A 19,266-nucleotide genomic window follows, 5' to 3' on the forward strand; every position below is an offset into this window, starting at 1 on the left:
GCTGGGGGCGGGGTGCACGGAGAGAGGGGAGTAAGGCAGTTCTTCAAGAAGCTTACAGTCTAATGGTGGGGTACATAGCATGCTAGCAGCAAGGCAGAATGTGTGCTTCCTAAGGCAGACTATCACCAAGGGTTACGTCAGTTCAGAGGAAAGGAGCTAGATGGGAATGACTTAGAACTAGAACATTCTAGACAGCCTGGAAGCAGAGGGATTCTGTGGCTGCAGGTGAGAATGGAAGAGGAAGTAGCATTTCAGGTGATGGGCAGATTAAGATCGAAGGCTCAGATGACCGCCAAAAGCGTGTCCACAGACAAGTCGTCTAGAATGAATGGTGTCCAAGGTGCCCCTCTGAGAGGAGTGGATGATACAAGTGCAGACAGAACCAGAAGTTCCCACAGCTAAACCATGGGCTCATGAAGCTCAGAGCCAGGAGAAACCTTACAGTGACCTAAGTAAACACCTTCCCTGGAGAGAGGAGACCACTGAGGTGACACAGGGGCAGAGACTTCCGCAGACAGTGGGGCTCAAATTGGCCCATAGCAGAGCGAGGGCAGAGAGAAGCAGGTATGGTACAGGGGTCTGACAAGGGTATCAGAGGGGAGATGTGATTTTGGATGGGCACCTCCCAGGTGCAGAAGAGGTAGAGCAAAAAGGTATGTGGGGTCAGAGAAAGGAGGTTGTCAGATTACACTGAGATTTGCCCCCGAGGCAAGACTGTGTGAGGTGTTTCATAGAAATTTGATTTGGAGGTCCATCTGGAGGGCATTTTGTTGGAAGGGCAGAAGGAATGTTGGTGAATTTAGTTTTTTATTTTCCTTTCATTATTGTTTCCTCCCACCTCTGTTCTGAAGTACTGGTGTCCAGAATTGCTCAGAGAAAGGTGCTCTGCACTGCTTAGTGCAGTGTTCTCCTGCACTAAGGGTTAATTAATAATCCCTTTCTATCTGGAATTGAAGCAGCATTCTTTTTCAAGCCATTGAAATGATGATGAATATTTAAGATCAAAGTTGCAATCAACACTAAGTTAGGGATTTCTGACTTGGGTTGTTTCTGAGATGGTTTGGGTACCTGACAGGATGTGTGACAATGGCCATAGACACTGGGGAAGCACCTTGGAAATGCTGATGAGGACATACTTTACAATAGACAAAATGAAGTGGAGATCATTAGTGAAAGAAGATTTCGTTATTTTTACTGTTTTTGGGGTAGGCTCACAGAACATTTGAATGGAACGTAATTTTAGCAAAAGAGAAAGAACACACTTTTGCCCAATTCTAGTTCTGAACTATACAACAAATTTTACTGTGGCTCTAAACTGGGAAGCTCCATAAACATTTTTGGGTATTGAAGTCCAGTCAAAAGAAAACTAGAGGGCTAGAGATGTGGTTCAAGTGGTAGAGTGCTGCCTAGCAAGTGCAAAGCCCTGGTTTCAAACCCCATTATGCTCCCCCCACAAAAAAAAAAAAAAGAAAAAGAAGAAAGAAAAGTAAAGAGTAGATCAATTTCTTTCCAAGAGAGAATATCAAGCTTCTTGATATTCAGCATTTACATAAAAAGGGACAGTGAAAGCAGGCCCTTGTCAGTCACGGGCACTGGGCTTATGGCAGAGGGAGCAGCTGACTGTCGTCAATGCTGAAGGCTTGATATTTTCTTCTGGGCCATTTGGCGGGGGCCTTCAGGTAATTTCCATTCAGACTTTTAACCTTCAGTCCACTGTGTGGGCGGGCTCTTTGCTTAAGGGCTTAGTCTCTTCCTGTCTGTCTGACCACGAAAGCTGCCTTTTCCCTTTAGACCTTACACTCAGGAGGTTGGCTTATGGCAAGCTGTTGCTGTGTAGGCTCTTGTTGATCTCAGTGCTTAAGGAGAACAAACGTGCACGTGTGTGTTTGGGGAACCTCACGTTTAGTTTGAGAATGCTGTGTCTTTACTTGAAATTCTGCTTATATAGGTAACTTTCCTGACCTCTAACTGTCTACTAATGAGTCTCGATGGCAAGGTTTGTAGATTAAGAACTTCCTGTTAGGATGGCAATGAACTTTCTTTTCCTCATTTGCCAATCATTTGCAAGAGAACACCAGTACATTGCAGCCTGGACCCGGCTGCATTGCTAAGACCTGCAGTAGAAACCTACTTTCTTCTATTGGATTGACCTTGTCTACTTGGAGTAATCGTTCAAATTTTTGGATTCTACTAATTCCATTTCATATAGACGAATTATACAGCCCTGTGGCATTACCAGATCTAACCTAGAAAAATAAGTGACAGGCCACCTGGGAGCCTGACCATGCAAGCATGAACAGAGAAGCAACAAGCAGTATGTCCTGGGGTGACCAGTATGTCAGCATTTACAAAAAAGGGACAGTGAAAGCAGGCTCTTGTCAGTCACGGGCACTGGGCTTATGGCAGTGGGAGCAGCTGACTGTCATCAATGCTGAAGGCTTGATGGTTGCATGCAAGCACACTTTCACCAAACTCACTTGTGTATCTTCCCAAAGAAGCACAAATTTAAGGAGCTTGTTGGGGGGCTATTTTGTAAACTTTTATAGCAGAAAATGAAGTAGAACATGGTGCTATTGTGCTATTTCGTGTTAAATGGGCATTGGAGAGACTGCAATCCGTAAACTAAAAGTCAATTGAAGCACTTGACATAATAATAATTGCCAGTGACATTCAGCCTTAAAAGATATTAGATAATAAATGAGCAGAGCATAAAACATCTAGCTCACTTCCATTACTCTCCAATACATTGTGTAATAAATGCCCGGTCACTGGTGAGATAATTCTCTTCTCTCCATTGTTGTATAAATAAGAGATTCTTAAAACACTATGCTAACAGACTAGCTGAATGTCCGCTTATAAAACTGAACCACCCACAACCAGAATTAGTCACTGCAGCTATTATGCATCTGTGAGCAAACCTCTTATCAGCTCATCTCATGCCTGTCTTCTCTCTAGCAAAATTACGTTAGACGTGGAACTTAGCGGCATGTGTGATGCTTCCTTTGATCATACAAAGGAGCTTTGTACATGAATTATAAATCTCCACTTGAATTTATTTTGGCCAAATGTTTTCTGAAGTATCATTCCATCTCACCCCTCCCCAACCATCTTTGACATTTTTTGCAATTATCCTCTCATGTCTTATTAGGCTAGAAGGGTGTCTAATAATTTTCAAAGGAGAGTATATTGATCTCTTCCAAGATGAATAGAAATGTGAAAGATGCTTTTCAGGTGCTAGTATACATTACTTAATTGTTCTTAGTAAATGCCTACAAAGGAATGGCATTGGAGAGATCTTAAGCCCACATTTGCTTTGTATAAAGAAATCCTTTCCCCATGACTGATTGATTCCTGGATGGACAATGATGGCTTTCTCAGATCTCAGATACAATACAAAAGCCACATGTGTACAAAGCTAGGTAGGAACTAAATTGCAATTGCAGCTACTGAGGGAATTTTGGTGCTGATCATGCAACGAAAATGAAACTAGACGAAGCATGAGAGAGTCCACTTAAAGACAATGGTTAGGTTGTCCTCTAGAAGACATAACCAAAGACTCTTCATGTTTCCATGCTAGACAGGACTTTCCACGCATGGTCAATCCTTTGCTGTGATCCCAATTTCCAAGGAAAGAGCTTTTAGACGTGAGGAACTGTAGCCTGATTCTTACAAAGGAGAGACTGACAAAGGAGACTTGCAAATAGTATCAGAGTTGGATTTTAAACAAGGTCACCTCCAAGACAGCACCTCAGGTTTTCTGCTATAGCTTTAGGAGCTCAAATACATATTCTTTGAATTTAGAGTTAGTAATCAATCATTTTGATGAGGTACAGGCTTTGGGCATGACTGTCATTAAAATAATTTATGCAGTAGCAAATCACTTCAATATTGAGTAAACATTTGGTAAATGTACTATATACAAGCCAAATAAAACGATTATTTGGGAGAGTTTTTTCTATAGATGGAAGAGTAGATTAAGGGCTCCCTGTTTCCCTGATGGCATGAGGCAAGCCACAGCTGTGCTTGGGGACTCTATTTGCACAGATCACATAATTTTCTTTAGGAAAAGATAGTCAAATAAATATACAACCCCAAAATAGCTGAAAAGTGACAATTAGAATTTAAAAAACTAGTATTGCAAATGGTCTTTACAATACTCATCATTTGTGTACCTTATTGGAGAGCAGAAAAGGATTTCTTCATACGTTTATTTAGTGGGAGCCTTTTTCAATAGCCTGGGGAAAGAGGTGAGGAGGATCTTGAACACACACGAAGGCAGTAACAGGTGGAGAGCGTGAGGGAGCCCTTTCACAGCAGCGTCGCAGGACTGGGAATTGACTGTATGTGGCTGGTGAGGATGAGGACAGCACCCAAGATGGCACCAGAGCTTTAGCAGGGGAAGTGAAATGGACACATCTATTAACAGACATCAGGCATCCAACAGGATAAGTAGGTGCTGGAAGTGGACAATGAATTCAATTTTGGCCATATCAAGCTTCAGGTATCTAAAATCCAGTTGAGAACTTGAGTTTAGTGTTCCAGAGACAAGGGCCTTTTAGAAAAATAGATTTGGAGACCACTGACATGGAAGTGAAATGCATGAAATCACCCAGGATCGTGTGGAGCTCAATCTTTGGGGAGCACTGGTAACTAGAAAGTAAGTAGAGGGAGACAAGGTATAGAATGCAAGTGAGGGGAAAGGAATGGGAACTGCTGGCACAGAGTCCAGGGAGGGATGCTCAATAGTCAACATCAAAATTATCATCATGTGTGCATCAAGAGGCATGGAGGATGGGGGCTGATTACATAGGTCTTGTCTGATGAGTCAAGATTTGGAACAGAATGTCACCTCCAAGTGGGAAACAGAGCTGAGGTTAACAAATATTTGCTGAGCTGAGTTATATGCCAAGAGACCATTGTCATCTCTTAGTCCATGAGATAGGGCTAGGAGGGGAGTCATCCTTCAGCAGCCATGTTTTTCTTCCTCCATTGGGTCATGAGACATGAAGTCCAGGTGAGGATTGTTAGAAATGGACCAATGGAATCAATATCACAAATTCTTAAAAGAAAATAAGACAGTAGTGATTTGACTGGAGCATTCACAGCAAACACTCCAGGTGAGGCAGCCCCTGAGCAGATCCTAGGAGGCTGCAGGTGTGTGCATACTCAGGGTGCCAGAGCCTATCCACTGAGATGAGTATTCAGTGGGTGCCAACGGATGACAATCCAAGCTTGAGGAAGCCTTGTGTATATACTGTGGTTGCTGGACGGAAACAAAGAAAGGGGGAAGCTCATCTGTCTGCTGTATGAGAATGGGGCATGATTTGCTGGGATCAAAATTGATGGTGGTGGACTCACAAGTGAGAGAGGAAACACCGGTGAAGAGCATTAAACCTGAATGCAACCTAAGTATCCACCTTAATTGACTGAGGCATCCTTCCTGGATCCAGTTAGGCAATCTGGGGGCTGGGAACCAGGAATTTAAGTTGAGATAAATAAGAATAAAGAGCAGTTAGTTTTGTCCTCTGTCTTGGTGACTATGGAGCTCATTACCACTATAACTGCAAGTATGTATGTGGGATGAAATCAATGATCTAGCTATTTCCCCCATTATCTTATCAGGTATTAAGGAATCTGAACTTAGGTTGCCCTTGTAGATTATGGACTCTCAATGTGTTCTTTTTCCTTAAAGAATTCTTTAATCATCCAATGTTTTCCTAAACATTAGCTGCTATCTCTGCAGTGAAGTGTACCAATTATGGTAGGAACAGAATTCAGCATTGTTCATCCCTGCAGACTTGACAAACCAAGAGTTCCCGTGTCTTTCTTAGAGCTTCAGTCAGGTTGAACTGGAGGTCCAGGCTTCACAATCTCCTGTGAAGATTGGCCCATGTTATAGGAATTTTGTGGATCATTTTATAATAGACCCCCAATCTTTCTTTTGCAATTGCATTTGCTATTAGAATGGAAGCTTATTTCAGCCAATTGTTCGTACTTACTTTTGCAGTAAAAATCAATTGTGACAACTCCCAGAGTGTGCCTCCTGCCCCTTTATCTTTCTCTCTCTTGTGCCAGGCGCCCAGCTGCATGATGCAATGTGTGGTGAAGATCCTTGGCCTTCACTGGTGACGGATGGCAGTGTTGGCTTCTGCTGTATAGGCCAGCAGAATTAATGACTTTTTGGCTTTCTGCTAATTGCATTGCCTTTCTGTCCTTGGCCTGCCTGGCCATGAAAACAAAGCAAATCTTCCTCCATTAGGCCTACTTTCCACAGTTTGTCTTGTTTCCATTTGCCCACCTGCTCTCTGGGTGTCACCAAATTCTTCTCATCTTTTCCATGCACTGGTACACTTGTTTTGGGAGTTGCAGGATGGTTTTTTTGCAAGAGTGGTCAACTTTCTCGAGCTCTGTGCGTCTCTGGGTGCCTTTCCATATGTTGCTTTGCATTAATGTCTGAAGTCAGGCAATGTTGTTTTTCCTTGGCTTGCCCACTTGTTTCCTGCAGTGTGAGCTCACAACATCAACTCCTCTCAGTCAGATAGATATTTTTTATAAACTCTTATTTTTTTCCCCAAGTTGAGTTTAGAAACTCATTGCATCTGTACCACTTAGGACAATTAGTGGCAGTAAACCTGGTATGACCTATGGGGGTAGTGTGTGTGCAGGTGTGTGTGTGTGTGTGTGCGCGCACGTGTGTGTGTCTACTTTCTTTTCCTATTTGGGCATTCAAAACCCTTTATAATTCTTAATGAAATGAAATATTTAAATAGATTGTACCTTTTCAAACAATCTTCCTTATAGTTTGATGCTTAAAATTTCACTGTTATTTTGTCATGGCCACATGACCTGTGTTGGGGACAGTTTTATTGAGCTAGTACTGGAGGCACACGTAGAGACTTAGCATGACCTGTGGCATTAGAGAGACAGCTTATATACAGGACTTACAAGATACTTAAATAGTCTTAAATAACTCCCAATTTCTCGATGTTCCATTACCTATGAGTCTTGCATATTAGCAGCAGGGTAAATTTCATAAGGAACCGAGCACAAGTAGCTAAATTTGCACATTGATTTTTGTCTTTTGTCTGCAGTTTAAGGCTAATTTAAAAGGATGGTGAGGAGATTCTATTTTCAACTGGCTGAGGTTCAGTAAGGATATAATAAAACACTGTTATAGCAAGCTCTTTCAGGGTGAAATTTTGGCAAAGCTAAATCTAATTCCTTTCATTGTGCTCCAATACAGCCAAAATACTGTTCTAGAGAGTAACACACCCATGAGAGTGACAAGCTTCCTACAATACAGGATTTTTCCGTATTTTATTTTCAGCCAGATCAGCATTTCATTGCCTTGAATTAAGAATGCAAAAGGAAATATTTCATAATAAAATCAATACAGACATTTTCATTATAACTTTATTTTTTAAATCACAAGCCTGCATTTTCTTAATTTCAGAAACATACTTGCTCATTTTAGACAAAGGGAATAACTTCATTTAATTATTCTTGTGGCAAAAGCTTTGTAATTCTTTAATAAAGCCTCTTGATTAATTTAACAACCTTAATGAATAAAGCGACCATATAACAGATGTCTTTGGGTACAAGTCAAGGATGGGGAGGTTTAAAAGTATGCTTCTCTCCTGCTCTCCTTCCTTTCCTCCTTCCCCTTCCTTTTCTCCTTCTCTTCTCTTTCTCTTTGCTGCTCCTTCTTCTCTATCCCTTCCAGCCATGTTTGTTTTTAAGTCTCCTGCTTCTCATTGGTGGGGAGAGCTGATAGGAGTTTTAGAGACATGAAGTGAGGTTCTTAAAATCCAGATCATCACACACTCTGCATTTCCTGCCCAGTTCACCTTCTTGAAACACTAGGTTTGGCCAAATCACTTCCTACATGTTGTCAATGGTTCCCCAGTGTCTTGTCTTCAGGATTGAGTTCCTTGGTCAATAGCTATGATGCCCTGACCTCATCTGTAAGGCAAAGTTGACTCTTTTCTGTCTGGTCTCTAGGGACCTTTGTGCCTCTGCACTCCCAGAACCCCCTCGCTGCCTGTCTTGCTCTGCTTGTCCAGATGGATATGCTCCTGGACCCAATGTGTTCTGTCAGTATCCCCTGACCTCACCAGGGCAATGTCTGCCAACATACCTTCTCAGGTCATTTTCCAGACTTGGGTGGCTTCCATCCAGTCACTCATTCTTCTCAATAAATACTTGTTGGAAATGCAACCAGGACCAGCCACATGATTTCCTGACTCCCTCTTCAAAATTACTCAAATCCCAACAGTTCTTCAAGATGTGTTTCTTCCATGAAGCTTCCTTAACTGAGGGGTGCAGAATTTCTTCCTTTCTAGTCTTGCAGCACTTATGTTGTCTTCTTCCTCTAGTGCCCAGACAAGTGTGTTGGACTTGGAGTAAAAGCCCTAGGACGAGACTGTGCCCTGTCGGTTACAACCTAGGTGTCCTTGCACAAGTCAGTACCTATCAGCTTCAGTTTCCTTGTCTATAAAACAGACATGTTTATAGTACAAGGTTCCTTGTGCATTTTAATTGAGATAATACAAGCGAGTGCTCTATATTTACATAAGGGATTACTATTTCTTGCATGTGCATATTCTTAATTAAATACTTTGAAATTCTTCCTTCCAACGAAAACTCTTGAATATGAAAGAGATTGATGATGAAGATAGATACCACGGGTAAACAACCACGAGTCTCTTTTTGAGTTTTTCCTGAGTCAAGCGATTGCCCCAGCCGCTCAGAAACTAGTGGTGAGATTGTCACCATTGCAGGAAGACAATGACTCTCGCCAGCTGTCTTGTTTGGACTGGTTCTGTAGACAGGAGAATGTTTCAAAGGCCATTCTTGCATCGTTTTCACTGAGAACTAAAGTAAAGCGAGCGATGGATGGGGTAGGCAGAGCCTTCCAAGTATTGGCAATTTCTTCAGTAGCTTTCATCACCAGCTGATTTTATGATCAGAAATTTTCAGAAATGAGAGAACAATTACTCAACCTACTGGTGGACGCAGAGAGCTCTCTAGGGAGCAAGAAGGAAGGCAGCAGCCATTCTGACCCCACAGTGGACTCCACAAGGCCTCCAAGGGTCTGTCACTCTTGGTTGAAACTGCAGAGGAGTTAAGTAGGTTAAGCCCTGAGAATATTCCTAGGGAACCTAGTGAATTGAAATTTGATCAAGATTTACTGCTCTGACCTTCCCTTAGAGAGTAAAGCAGTGGGAATTGATTGTCTTCAGCTTTAAACCAAAAGGGGGACTGTCCACAGCCAGTTGCTCTCAATAGCATGCTGGACAGTGAAGGCCCATGTCCAGTGCAGCTCTGGAACCAGCAACCTGATCTCATGCAGCCCCAGGGCCTGGGGAAGCTTCAGTTCCACACTCACCAGGTGGAACTCTGGTTAATATGAGATGCCAAACATTTGATGCAGTGACTTAAAACCACATTTTGTCATGGAGTGGTTAAGGATGTGAGAAAACAAAACCCCCAAACCAACTTTAGGTTACTCTACTAATAGTGAAATTTCTCTATCTAGTTTATAAAACAACAAAAAGGAGGGAGGTGTGTGTGTGTGTGTGTGTGTGTGTGTGTGTGTGTGTGTTTTCTACCTCCAGCAAATGATCTCGGATTGGATTCTCTCCCACATGGGAGGATACATTTCCAGGGGCAGGTCCTGGGGCGGTGTGAGGGGAGGAGTGTTCTCAGAGGGGGAGGGGAGGACAGCTGGCTGGAGGCGCTGGACTGGGAACAAGGTCACAGTGTTCATCTCTGGGGACTCACAGAAGAATGGAGAATTGGCTCTTTCATCCCGGCCTCTGCTCTGCTTTTTGCTGCCCGAGACTCTGCTGTCCCCACGTGGCCGGCTGGGCCACGTGGGGTGACATGGAGATGCTAGTGGGTAGGTAAAAGTTCTCTAAGACTTCCTGTTCACAAAGGCTGTAGCTCTGGGTTCTTTAACTCTTCGTTTACAAGACAGTCCTGCAGAGGTAAAATGGTCAACAGCAGCTTTCAGAGTCAGCCAGCTCAGGGTCAAAGATTTGTCTTCAGCCTGGGCTAGCAGTGTGGCAGCAGAATCTCTGAGTCCATCCTCTCCCTCACATGGTCTCACAGGCCTCTCCCAGGTCACCGAATGACTTAGTGCTGCTTTGACTTTGGGGGAGGCTGTTAACCTCTAGTTGGATATACCTAGTTTGATAACCTGGCTCTGTTATTTGCAACGTGAGTGCCCCAGGCAAATACCACGTCTGTGCAGGGCCCCAACCTTCAAATATATAAAATGAGAATTCAGGTACCAGTCAGGTAAAACACGCACAGCGCCCAGCACATGATCACTGCACGAGAGGCAGAAAATGTGAAGAATTTGTGAGTCATTTTTGTTAAAAATTTGTGACTAATTTTTGAGAAAAAGGTAAAACCCATTATTTTCACACATTTTCAACCTACAAAGAAACTGCACTTTGGTTTCTGTATGCTTGAAGAACCAAGTAAGTTGTTCATGAGAATAAAGGAATTAAATTGCTTTTTGGTGGTCATATGAAAAAAATCAGTCTTACAAACTCAACGAGACTTTTCAGCAGTACTTCCCAATTTACTTAGGATAATCTTATGATAATCTATGTAACCACAGGTACAGATTCAGTATTCAGAATGGGAAATAAAAGTTATTGTGGCTGCTAGGAAATCTTGTGAAGGTGGCAGAATATGTTAGCTAAAATACTTGTCACCATAAACCCAAGCCTGGTGTTCCCTGCCTGGAGAGAACTATTTGTCTTCACAGCTTCTCATCGTTCAGAAAGTATCACTGAAGCTCTTGACCCCTCATAACTTTCCACGGGGGAAGCCAGTGTGCCCAGAAAATGGGCAGGAGCAACCTAATCGAGCACAAAAAGCTTAATCTCTTAACCAGAAGCGCAGGTCACATGGACAGCAAGGGAAGAAGAAGGGAAAACAGAATACACACACAAGAAATACATGTTACTTGGAAAGGGTTACAATGATCTGAGCCAAGAATGGTTCAGCACACGTGATGTTGAAATCAGGGTCATCTGTGGGAATTCCTCCTGACACTGCTGGCTGACTTGAATATGAGAACCAGGTACAGATTCAGGAGCATTGTAGAAGGACAAGGCAAGGAGAGCAGAGGGTTGTGGTCCGCCCCAGGCTTGGTGGTTCCACCTGTGTGGCGTTACTCGTCTGGCCTTTGGGAATGTCGTTTGTAAATGGATGGGGTAGACTAACAGGTGACACTGTGGATGCTGCCTTGGTGATCCTAAGAACTATCAGAGGTGGCCTCGCAGTCTAGTTGGTCAGCCATAAGCACAGGCCAAATGAGAGTACTGCTCATAGAAGGTTATTTTTAAAAATAAGGCCAGATGAGTGGGTTGGCCCCCGGTGGTTTTGAGGATTCTGTGCCTCATCTTAGGAGTGACTCCACAAGGTAGGGGTCAAGACAAAATTGTCACTGCTCCTTCCTTTTTGTCTCAGTGCACCAGCAGTGGGACCTGAGGATGGCCAAGCCTCCAAGATGAAGCCGAAGAGTGAAGAGTGACAGGATTTCAATGCAAACCAAGCTATAAAGGTATTTACTGTCATATTTTATTTTAAACACACACACACACACACACACACACACACCCCCAATCTCTTTCCATTCCTAAAAAAGAAACCCACCATTTAAAACTGAAGTCTTTGTTTTATTAAGTCCCAAGTGGTAAATCTGTATGACTTATTTCATCAACCTGAAAATGTAACTTGTAACAAATGAAAACTAAAAACTTTAATTGTAGCAGAACAGAAAAAGTTCAGCCTTTTTAAAGAAAGAGCGCTGTCAACTCAAATAGGAATTGTCAGATGTAATTCCATCAAGATTTGCTTGTATTACATGCGTGCTTTATTTCTGAAGGGCGATTTGAAACGCACCAGAGAGTGACATCTACCAGACGACCAAGGAGAACGGTGCTGACAATGGTGAGCCTGTGCGTTCTTTTGTCTGGGGGTTGCATCTGTGGGTGGGTGTGAGGGAGATGGAGAAGCCGGGCCTTGGTCAGTATCGCACCCACCAAGGAGACTGGGAAAGGCCACTTTTCCCAGCAACGCACGCACCTTTATTAATGCTTCAAACAGGAGAGATTAAGCTTGGCTGCATGTAACAGAAAGCCCAACATAACGCCGGCGTAGGTGAGAGAGATGTTTACGTTTTCTCCTGTCCGAAAAGAGGCTGGAAGGAAGCAATCTGGATATTACAAAGTCCAGGAGAACTCAATGAAGTTATGGGGGACTTCTCTGACTGTTTTTTTGGTGGTTCTGGGATTTGAACTCAGGGCCTTGTCTGAGGGGCAGGTGCTGTGCCACTTGAGACATTCCTCCCCACTTTTTATTTTAGTTGTTTTTCTAACTGGGTCTTGTGTTTTTTCCAGACCATGATCCTGCTTATTGACTGTGATGGTGTCTTGCCAACTATTTGCCTGAGCTGGCCTCTAACTTGATCCTCCTGATCTCTACCTCCTAAGTAGCTGGGACTGCAGAAATAAGCCACTGCACACAGTACTTCTCTGACTTTTAAATGCAGTAAGACTTCTGATTTTTAAATGCAAGTTTCCTGCGTGTGTCTTCTGGCTCAAACTCACTTCATAGCAGAAGACAGATGTTGGACCCTCTGCCTTCTCATTTGAGTCTTACATTTGAGGAGGGAAGGACAAAAGATCTGTTCCTTGAGTTGAAGTCTGCACAACACTTCCTTTCTACCATTGGCCTTAACTTAATCAGCTTGCCCCACCAACCTGCAAGAGTGGCTGAGAACTCAGTCTCGTTGCTGGGAGCAGTGCCTTGAACTACACGTGTATGTGATCACTAGCAGTAAGGAGAGACTAGGTACCTCCCAGTGCCTGCTCGGGGTGCACTCCAACGGGGGTGACAGCCCTGATGTTGGGTGAAAACCCTTCCTGGCAATCCCACTGCCCTCCTTCTTACTGCTTTGTGTCCATCCTGGCCCAGCACCTTCTCTCCACCTCACATCCTGTCGTGCTCTGGAACCTGGAACATGAATGGCCTGTTCTGCCCTGAGGGTCCAGTCAGTGACCACATCTGTTTGAGCCTCTGCAAAGTGCCAGGTTGTGCACAAATGGGGCAGATGTCACCTTTGAACAAATGGTACAGCAGGGAACCAAGCACTGAATGTTGGCTTGGTGCCCAGGGTGAGTGGAAGCACTTTGCCCAGAGCCTGAGGTAGTCTGGTGTACAGGCCAGTTGTAAGAACCTTGCTGTCAGAACATGGTTGAGTCTCACCCAAAACAGAAATCCCCTTGTTAATCTCTTTCCTAGCACTCCTTTGTGCTTTCCTTTTCTTGCAGTTTCTCAAAAGTGGAATTTCTGACCATTCCTAGCCCCCCTGGGAGCCATGGCTTCTGCTCCATTGCTTCCCTGAACTCTTCCACGCCACCATAGCCAAGCCTGCTCAGTTCTAAGCTTCCCTGGTTCTGAGGACTCCAGTCTGCTGGTTTGTGTATCTGGTTTATTCTCCCAGCTGTGACTTTCCAAGTCACCCTCTGGCTTATCTTCTGCTTTGTTAATCCCTCAAATATTCATGGTCTATAATAGAGAACATTCATGGTTCACTTTCCTTCTTTTACCACAAGATCTTTGGTAAAAAGATCTTCATTCCATTTAGCATTTTCGGTTACTGACTTCATGGGGGCACTCCTCAGTTCCTCTGTCTCTCTCTTTTGACATTAGACACAGCTAACTAGTCAGTGGTGATTCCTGTGACTGAATAATCATGTTTTAATTCCAGGGCATTGTCTTCTGCATTTTCTTCACCTCTTAGTTTCTCCTGCTGCAGCCTGTTTAGTATCTTACTCTATGTCTGTTGGGCTGGCCCACCCAACCCCAACCCTCATCTCCCTAAACAGCTTATGGGTGTCTGCCATTTTCCTGGCCTACAGCATACTTGTGATGATGTCAGGGACTTATCTGCCAATTTTCAATGGCAACTGATTGTCCTCGGTCCCTGGGTTCATCATTAAATACCCACTATCACTCCTCTACTTTTCCCAGTCTTTTTCATGCAACTTCAGGTGCAAATTTGTTACTTAAGTTCAAAGACTTTACTTACTTAGCCTAGAATATATTCAATCCAGTTTTTGAGGTCCTGGTAATGTGTTATAAACCAGCTCTCATCTCTAAAGCCAGGCTCCAACAGCATTCCCTCTGGTCACTGTCATGATCCTTATCTGCAGACCACAGTGTCTTTATGGATGGGAACTCCCTCTCTCCCTTCTTTTCCTTTTCAACTCTATACATTGTGCATTTTAAGCTGGTAGGTGTCCAATAAATATTTACTAGGTGAATAAACAAATGATAATCAAAAGAAATTGAATCAAGGACACAATCAGACTCATTTTCTGTGTCTGTATGAGTGAGCACTTTCCTTTTGCCTGGTTGCTACTTCTCGTGTTTGCATTAATGAGGCAAAGTGTCACTGATTTTGTGGCTTAGACCAGAGATCACACAACTTTTGTTTAAGCGACTGCAAGCAGGAAAAGAGAATCAGTGAAGTGTTTGCATATTTTTTCTGGTCACCCCTGTGTCCAAGAAAAGTCATGGCTACCAAGAGAAAGGAAGGGGCCCTTCAAAGGAAAAAGTGAGTCTGTGAGTGCAGACTGATTTCTTAACTGATCTGCTTGTGTTTTGTTATTTTTTTGAACAAGGTTATTTTGACTTAGAAGCCCAAATCTCTGAATTAGATTAAGTACTCTGAAGTAAATAAAACACATTTTACCTGGGCCATGTACCAAAGAACCAAAACACAAACTGTGCTTTAAATCAGAAGGGATTCTAGTATCTGCGATTGGAAATCCAAAGTTAAAGAAACCCATTCATCTTCTGATCCAATTTGACCCAGAAGCAAAGTGCTAGATTATAAATGAAAGATGCTGGGATCCGTCAGTGGAAACACTGCCTGAGGAAGCAGAGGGATTCCTTCTCCTATGATGGGTGGTGGTCAGCCCCCGTCTGGCTTAATACTCCTCTGGGTTTCAGAGTAAAATGGGCCAGGTCTCAGCAAACCCTGGCTCAATTTGCAACTTACATACTCCGTGACATGTAGTCCTTTCTCATTCCTCATTATGCACCCCTAGAAGTGGCTCATCTGATTCCCAGATACCTAGAGCTCTCTCGGAATCCTGTGGCTCCTAGAGAGTCTCTGAGCCTTCCACCATGCTTATTGTCACCAGGATTCCTCGCGAGTATCAAGGGTGGCTGGTGTGTGTGTGTATGTGAGTTCTTTAACCACTTCCCTTGGGCTTCTTGGCAGACCTCTGCCTGAAAGTGATCTCAAATAGATGCACCCTCTACTACAAACCCTGGGCTTGCTTGAAGAGAAGTCTCTGAGCTCTGGGGGATGACATTGCTGCTCAGGCTTCACCTCTCCTTCTCCCCAGCTCCAACTGAAACTCTTAATTCTCTTAGAAGGGCAGATCTCAACAAGGCAGAAAATACTATTTTAGCACCAGTTCCTCCCTAGATATCATCCACCATTCCTAAGAGTACAAAATTCCATGTCAGGAAATAAGATGAGAGAAAGGAGGGTAGTAATCATTGCTTAGTTATATGAGCACGTGCAGGAAACGTCTGGCAGACCTGAGTTGATGCTCCAGCTCTGCAACTTGTTGTATTTTGGACAATTATTTTCCACTGCCTGTTCTTTAGTTTCCCCATGTATCAAAAGGTAAAAATAAGTTCTCCCTCCTGGGTTTGCTGAGAAGATTAGAGGAGACAGCTGAGGTGAAGGGCTTAGGTGCCCAGATGGCAGATATAGCATTTGCAGCAGTAACACAAGTGACAATGACAATGATAAAGGAGATGGTGCCCGGCTGTTCCCCAGCTTGAATGAGACTTGGCGAAGAAGACACAAACTCTTAAGCCGAATATGGGAAGCACCTTCTGAGACCAATGATTGACAAGCTCTGCAGTCTGAAACTCGCCTGCAAAGGTCCCAGTCACAGAGACCCCTCTTTGTCGGTTGGCAGTGGCTCTGTATGGTTTTGCCAGGAAGCAATGAGATATAGGTTGATTTTTTAAGGTGCTTTTCTACACTAGTATTATATTCACTTTCTCGATGGCAAAAAAGTGATATTCTGTAGATAATGTGTCTATGACCACCCATGGGGAATGTGAAGTTTTAAGAATCATGTTCAGAATGTCTGTGCTTAGCTAGGAATAAAACTGACCCCCCCATAGTAACCATGAAAGGACATTTTACATAAGAACCCACTCCAGAATCATTTCAGAAGAGGCTGAGGATGGCCACACATTCCTGAGTCATGCATTTTCTTGCTTGATTACTCTGGAAGTTTCACTTGAGTCACAGATGTTCAGTTGGTACATGCTCCCAAGAGCCATGCAGTCTGGACGTATTCAAGCCTCCAACAGATGAGGAACACAGAATGACACCTTCAGGTGTGGGGAGAACCAGACATCCATGCTCTTTACTTCCAGTTTTTAAGAAGGAATTCCTGAAGTGCCTGGAAAATACGAGGGAAGGTGCCGGGTCTGGGAACTGGCAGATATCCACTGAAGCACTGTGCTGTTTTTTAGTGGGAAGAGAGTAACCTTGATGTGTTTTTTATTAAAAGGGACCTTACTACTCTGCATTCTGGAGGCCTCGAGGCAAAAATCACTTCCAACATGTGGACAGAGATGAGAGCAACCTTGCTGATGATGCTTTCCTAAGTCAGGATGAACCTAACTTATTATGGGACTCCAAAGCCTAGGGATACTGTAGGAGAAACTTACCCACGGCAACTAGGAGAGCGGTAATGCTGTGTTTTCTTTTTTTTTTTTTTTTTTTCTTGTTTTTTTTTTTTTTTTGTAGTACTGGGGCTTGAACTCAGGGCCTACACTATGAGCTACTCCACCAGCCCTTTTTCATGATAGGTTTTTTTTAAGATAGGGTCTTGAGAACTATTTGCCCAGGCTGGCTTCAAACCACCATCCTCCTGATCTCTGCTTCCTGAGTTGCCAGGATTATAGGGGTGAGCCACCATCACCCGGCTAATGGTATCCTTTCTAACGTGAGCGACTCGGGATGCAGAGCTTCTGCAGTCCTGTCCTGGGTGGGGTAAGGTCGGGGCACAACTATTTTCTTCTGAGAAGCAATTGCTTGTGGAAAATGTTACTGAATTTTTTATTGGTTCATGAATGGAGTGGGTACCTAGAATTTAAAAAAATTAAGATGTACTCTATTTTCAAAATAAATTATTTTTCTGATTATAGAGTTTATTATAGAAGAGATGGTAAACAAAGAGGATAGAGAGAAAAATATAATTAGTAATTTCCCTCCCCAGAGACAGCCGTTCTTGCCAGTTGAGCACATTTGCTAACATGTGGGCATTTAGCACATCCATATTAGGACATAATTAAGACTTATATATATTTTATACCTTGTTTATATTTAATTTTATATCATGATGATTTTATCATATCCTTAAGCATTCTTCACTCATCTAAATGGCAACATAATCTTCCATCATAGGAATAAAACATAATTTTTACTAATTATTTCCATATTTGTGGATACTTGACTCATTTTTACTCTCATTTTAAAAAGATTAAAAATATCTAAGTATTCGAGTCTCTTTCTGTCCTTAGGTTTCACTCCTAGAATTAAAATGATCGGGTCAAGTTTATGAATATTTTAAAATCTGATTGGCATATAAAATCTGTTTTACAAATTAGGAATTGAGGCCAAAGAAGTGTGGAATTTTCTAGAGATTACACATTTCTAGGGCCAGAAGAGGAACCTGAGCTCTGCTCCACATTCCCGAGTACAGAGCTTGCTGAACTCCCAGGCGGATGTTTCAGGACCCAGGAAAAGTGATGGAAGCAAGAAATTATGTCAGTCAATGCATGCTTCAGTCTTCTTCCCAGAAAAAATAAATTCTCAGATGTGCGTGGGTGTGTGTGCGTGTGAGCACTGATAGCAATTGTTCCATGACCTGGTCAAAGAGGCCTTCTCTGGGCAATTTTCTGTTTACCCTGATGCCTAAGCAAAATATAATTTCCGGCAATTAAAATAACCAAACTCCAGCTGTCTTTGTTGTATTTTTGGTAGCTTCCATTTAGAGACGCATACGTGAGGTTTAGGGCAGAGTATGTAGGGTGAGGGCGTGGAGTCATAGATGCTGATGTCGGTAGGGACAACTGTGAATCTCCAAAGCTGTCTACAAATTTGAAACACTAAAAAGCAACTTGTACACTTTAAGTATGTACCGAAAGGCAAATGGCTTTGTTCTAAAATAATGACTGTGGCTTAATGAAATATGGAGGCTGAGACCTTCCTGGGATTGTAATGGAAGATGCTTCATGTTTTAAAGACAGTTTGTAATTTGCATACTTATTGGGGTCTTGGCTGTGGAGAAGACCAAGGGCAGACAGGGCCTTCACCTGGGGCAGGTCCATTAACTTTGTGCTCCAAGTTGATGGACTCCTTATTTATTTTGATACAAAAATAAATCCATTGTAGAGACTGTGATGGAAAATGTCCACGCCCACCCACCTGCTCTCATGAGAAAAGCTGGCTTTCCCACACTCTCAGGGGGTCTCTTTAGAGATGGGGTTACCTATCTCGGCTGGGTACAGTCAAGGTTGCATGAGGAACTGAAAACCCCCAGGTTCACACTCCACCAGGAAAGAATCTGCATGTCTTCTTCTTCGCTCTTGGCCCCTCTGTCTACATCCATTGCCTTATTACTGCTATTTGCACTTGAGACAAACTGTAATTGTGCTATTATGACACAGCAGTGAAAGTAGACAAAAATTCTCTGCTTCAGAGCAGATAAAATATGTGATATTGGGAAACTGCTTAACCTCTCTAAACTTCAGTTTCCTCCTCTATAAAACAGGGGCAGCAATAACAAAACCTGCCTCATTGAGTGGTGAGATCTGAGGCGAATGAAAAAAGCGGATGAACTTTTCTGCAACTGCCTGGCCCTCAGCACTCAGTTAACGTAGGCTTGGTTAGCTTTTGCCATTGTGGCTATATTTCCATGGGATTTCCCCCTTTGATTTGCATTTTTTTCCTCATCTTGACTAGTTATAAAGCTTCTTTATCTGACTTCAGAATTCTTCCCAGCCTGAAATTTCATCAATCCCATTACTTGACCACGAATGGATACTTAATGTAGTCACCAACATGTTCTAGTTTACTTTTTAAAAGTTATAGTTGAACCTACATTTTTGATGTCTTAAATATCAAAACTAAATTAA

At 43.0% G+C, this 19,266-nt stretch overlaps 1 protein-coding gene and 1 long non-coding RNA gene across 3 annotated transcripts in view; one reads left to right on the forward strand and one right to left on the reverse strand.

Annotated features, from left to right (window-relative positions):
• Pacrg (parkin coregulated) overlaps positions 1-19,266 on the reverse strand; it is a 490,523-nt gene that overhangs the window by 97,373 nt on the left and 373,884 nt on the right. The gene's annotated exons all lie outside the window — the stretch shown is intronic.
• LOC141422568 (uncharacterized) lies at positions 1,469-18,958 on the forward strand. The gene is made up of 5 exons (XR_012447202.1): positions 1,469-1,679; positions 11,488-11,581; positions 11,906-11,970; positions 12,420-16,814; positions 17,737-18,958. It is a non-coding gene; the product is annotated as an uncharacterized lncRNA (long non-coding RNA).

Source organism: Castor canadensis, chromosome 1 (assembly GCF_047511655.1).
Source record: "Castor canadensis chromosome 1, mCasCan1.hap1v2, whole genome shotgun sequence".
NCBI classification, from domain to species: domain Eukaryota; kingdom Metazoa; phylum Chordata; class Mammalia; order Rodentia; family Castoridae; genus Castor; species Castor canadensis.